The following is a 5,201-nucleotide window of genomic DNA, read 5'->3' as shown; positions in this document are numbered from 1 at the left end:
AACACACCAATGTTTTAGTTGTTGCTAGGTAGTGCTTACACTAGTCAAGGACTTTTCAGCTTCCCATGCTCTACCAACTGAGAAGGCTGGAGGTGCACAAGAAGCTGGGAGGGGACACAGCTGGGACAGCTGACCCCAACTGACCAAAGGGATATTCCATACCATGTGATGTCATGCTCAGTATATATAGCTGGGGGAAGAAAAAGGGAGGGGGGGATGTTCGGAGTGATGGTGTTTGTCTTCCCAAGTAACCATTACGCGTGATGGAGCCCTGCTTTCCTGGAGATGGCTGAACACCTGCCTGCCCATGGGAAGTAGTGAATGAATTAATTATTTTGCTTTGCTTGTGTGCGTGGCTTTTGTTTTACCTATTAAACTGTCTTTATCTCAACCCATGAGTTTTCTCACTTTTACCCTTCCGATTCTCTCCCCCATCCCACTGAGAGGGGGTGAGCAAGCGGCTGTGTGGTGCTTAGTTGCCAGCTGAGGTTAAATCACACCTAAGAAAAAAATAATACGTTTGTCTTCATATCCTCTCTGGATCTCTATTTCAGTGGCCTCTGATGAATCTTTACAACACCTACATTGAATGTCTTCAGATGTGTACATTCCCTGATAACTTTCTTTGGCCTAATCCAGATTGCCAGCTGCGTGGTTTCTTCCTCTCTCAAGAAACATTATTTCTTGGCCAATATCCTGTGAATATACACAGTTTCTATCCTCAGAGGTTTTCAAGATCCAAGTGGATAAAGCCCTAGCAACCTGGTCTGACCTCACAGCTGACTCTGCTTCAAGCAGAGGTTGGACTAGAGACTTCCTGAGATCACTTCCAACCTGAATTACCCAATGTTCCGGTGAATAAGTGAGTACTCTTGGATCACACTAGTAAATGAACTAGGAACACCCATGCTACAAAGCTGAGCTGCTGCACTGAAATGAAGAGCTAAGATTCTGCAATAATGGGCTGGAAGTCCTCTGTTCTGGAGCCTGACCTAGACTCATGATCTGTAGCACACACTCACCCATGTTGCATGCATATAAGAATAGGGTACATTCTTACATCTATGTGAAATTGTTGTCTAGTTCTTTTATAACTAACTTGTCTTTATAGTATATTAAAGAGACTATAGTCTTCTTTACTGACCTCTTGAATCATGAAACGTTTCTTGTACTTTTTGCACCTCACTTTAAATGACTACTGGAAGTGAACTTGTCCCCTACATATTATTTTCCTTATCACATCAGGTCCAATATATTGTACATCACCAAATTTCTTAAACTGTATTATTCATTTTTGCAAAATAGATTTATATTATTTTCAGATTTATTACCTAGAACCACAATACTTTCAGGGACTAAACATGACCAAGCACGTTTCATGGGTCTTCTCTATTTTGTCTTCCCTGTGGCAATACTGCCCATTATCCTTTCATAATTTTATAGACTGAAATTTAACATCCCCAAGTGTTCCCCTGATTATAAGTGTAACAATAGTAGTTTCTTAGTACCTTTGAATTCATGTTCATTCAGCTCATTCAGCTCAACATTTCTTGCATATATCTGTCAAAGATTAAGTCAAGATCTGCTCCAAATTTGCTCCTGAATATATTATAAAGCTGAAGATCAGTTTCACTTTTGTTATTTTGTTACTTCTCTTGAATCTTTTCACTTAGCCTAGTACAATAATTTATATTGTGAAACTGCAGATATAAAGAAAAAGGAGATCATCAGATTGCTCATTAACACACTCAGAGCAAGGACCTTGTCACTGCCTTTGAAGCTAACCAGCTCCTATTCAGTTGTAAACTGTGATGATTGCACAGAAAGCTGGGAGGGTCCACTGAGCCTGGGTACAAAGAAAGGCCAGGAAATGGACTGTGATGATCAAAGTTGCCTTCTTCTTCCCATGCTGCTACGGGGAGGGACAACACGACTCCACACTTTTCTTTACACTGGCACATCACAAAGTGATGTGATAATATTTGATAAAGCTGAATAATACGTATTTAGGATGAAAGCATAGTTCTCACTGGGAGAAGAAGGAATTATATTTTGTACTCAATTAATTTGAGAGCAGTCAATACTGACAGTAGAACCAGTGATGTTAGATTGCTTTTTTAATTTTGTTTAGCCACTTAGGTAAACATCTCAGTTTAAATTACTGCATGGATTTTATTTAGTCCTTTTCTCATTCCCTTCTCTTTCCATTTTCAGCTTGTTCTTGCTAATTAAACTTCATACACTTGCTACTAAACCAAGAAAGAACAAACTCCAAGCATATTCACAGGTGTCCCATAGAAAAAAAAAAAAGTAGCTTTATCTGTCACATCAGAAGCTTTAAAGAAGCCTAGACATTATAATTCCTATGCACTCTTAATCTGCTTTGTGCATATTACACACTCAGACTTTTCTAAATTTATTGTAATTAGACCTATGTATTACAAAGGGACTGCTCATATTGCTCCTACCTAATCTCTAATTTATATGCAGAAGAGCAAAGCTAAAGAGTTTAGGATTTTCACATTTAATGCTCTTTTTACCTAATCAAGTTATACTGCTTAGTAGCTTCTTTCCCTGTGGTTTCCACTTTTTTTTTTTTTTTTTTTTTTTTTAATAAATCAACATAGTCCTAGGCAGACGTTAATGCTACTTCTGTAACCTTTCTCTGTTCACTGATTGTTCTCTGGGGACGCAATAATTCATCACTCAGAATTAAATGGTGCATGAGTAATCCCTTATAAATAACCAGTTTATAGTTGAAGGACTAGTAAATCCAGATTAATTTTAAATGAAGTTTCATTTACTATGTGTTTTCCTCCATTCTTTTCTCAAACCAGTATTAAAATTTTGCCTCCAAAGTCAGGGGGAGATGTGTCTAAATAAGACTAGATTAACTTTGTGAAGTCCTTCACAGAATCAAGGCTTTACCACCAGAACTGTTTCTGATGGTCCAAGAGGCTAATTTAAACTTTGCTTTTCTCAACATAACATATCCCGCTATCATAGAATATTCTAATATTCTAATATTAGAATCATACTAACAAAGCATTTCCCTTCAGCAGCTCACATGATCATTTAGTAAAAAGCATAATTTCCTGCTGGCTTTTTGGTTATAATAATTACTGACATACATTCTCAAAATAAAACTTATGCTTATCTCCTTCCTTTACCTTAGAATATTATACTCAGCAACATATACTACAATGTCTGTATAGACAGCTGTAAGTCTGAAAACACATAAATGAGCCCAAGACATCATTAGTTAATTAAGTTTGCATTATTAAAAGAAAAAATTGCATTTATTTGTCATTTGGCTTTGGATATTTGGTGCTCCCTGGTCAGACTGAACTTTTTTCTTTCTTTCTTTTCTTTTTTCTTCTGAAAATACTAACAAAAATCATATTGTGTTTAGATATGTTTTTCTTTTTAACTGAAAGGTGAATATTTTATATACAAGGTGACTGAGGTCCTGATTTTTTTTTTTTTTTGAGAAATAGAATGAATTTTACAAAGACCGTTATCAAGTCATCATCTGCATCTTTCCTATACGTATAACTTGACATTCTCTCTTCAGTGTTAGAATTGGGCTTCTTTCTTTGGTTGTTCACTGCTTATCTTTGTAGTCTTGAGAAAGATATAGAAGATATGTACAGAACATTAAATTTATGGAAAATGGTTCAAGATGGTAGAATTTGAAGGGTTAAGTAAGAATAGAGGAAAAAATGAAAACTTGCCTGTCAGAAAGCATATGAAGAAACAGGAAACAAAAGCATGGATTTCGTTGATAGTGTCTTATGCAACACATTTTTAACTATCGTTCAAACTACATAACAGCTGAAAAAACAATCCGGTATTAATCCTTTACACTGTCATTACAGTAGTAACATGCAGTCCCATCTCCACAGCCTTCCCAGTAAAATCTGGAATCATGTCAGGTTTTCCATATCAGTAAAATAATCCTATGAGTTTGAGGAGACTTCTTCTAATGGAGTCTTCACTGTTTCTTTTGCACAACTTTATGGTCAACAATGAACAAACAGATTTCCAATTTGACTGATGTTTGCCTTTTACAATGATAACATACTGGATGATGTCACAAAGATGATGTCCTGTGTACCTTCAGTTATAAATAAATAGTAAAGTATAACAAATAAGCAAATAGTAACCTTTTAACAAATTATTCACATTTTGAAACTTTTTACTGCATCAAACATCTTCAAATATTTGTCTTTACTACAGTGAACATTAAGCTAAAAGAAAGCAAGCAAAGCCAAACCCTGAGAGGCGTACGTGTTGTTTCTATCTAACAAATTGCAATTCTGTCTTTTCTGAAAATAAGACAGGCATTTCTGTTTCAGTGCATCACATACCAGTGGCAATAAAAAACCAAAGAAGGCCTATGGTGATAGAAAGCAGCTTGTGAACATATTTTGTGTGGGTTCTTTCTTTGATTGCTTGAGAGTGACAAAGAAAAGCTTACTAACGATTTTTTCTTTTTTCCCCAGACTGACAAATACAAAGCACCTGCTCAGAAATGCAGTGGGTTTTCTCAGCTGTCATAAAAAGTAAAGAAAATGAAGACTTCATCTTCCTATGTTAGGACCATTATCCTATATGTTTTAAGAAGATATATAGCAAGCAACAGTAGTTGCCTGGTTGTCAGGTTTTTGTTGGGTTTTTTTCTAGTGTACAATAAAAATTTATAGAAGAGTATAAAAATAAACATCTGAGTACAAGACCTTTATTGAAGCTTTTAGTGCATTATTTGGGTATATATAAACACTGTGTAAAATTACTTTAAGTAGTACTGATAAATCCGACTTTAAAATAGCATCTGATTTCACAGTCATCTTTTATGTTTTACAGTATGACGTACATGTTAAGACTCAAAATTTTACAGGATGACACTTTGCCTTTTCTATCAACTCATGCATTCAATACAAATATATCCCAGGCAGCTGTTCATAACTTTCCCAAATTTTAATAGAGTGATTAGGCTCCATGCTGAGCCTCTGCCTCAGGCTAATTTCTCTGAAAAAGAAGAAAGGATGAAGGAGAGTGAATGAAAGCAAAGGCAAAGGCAAAGGCAAAGGCAAAGGCAAAGGCAAAGGCAAAGGCAAAGGCAAAGGTTTTGAGACATTTTTGTCCACATGAAAAAATCCCGAAATGATGTATTTGTGTACTGCTACTGGCCACAATTT

The sequence above is a fragment of the Pygoscelis adeliae genome, unplaced genomic scaffold (genome assembly GCF_000699105.1).
Source record: "Pygoscelis adeliae isolate BGI_AS28 unplaced genomic scaffold, ASM69910v1 Scaffold169, whole genome shotgun sequence".
NCBI lineage: Eukaryota > Metazoa > Chordata > Aves > Sphenisciformes > Spheniscidae > Pygoscelis > Pygoscelis adeliae.
Note: the sequence above shows the minus strand (reverse complement) of the source record.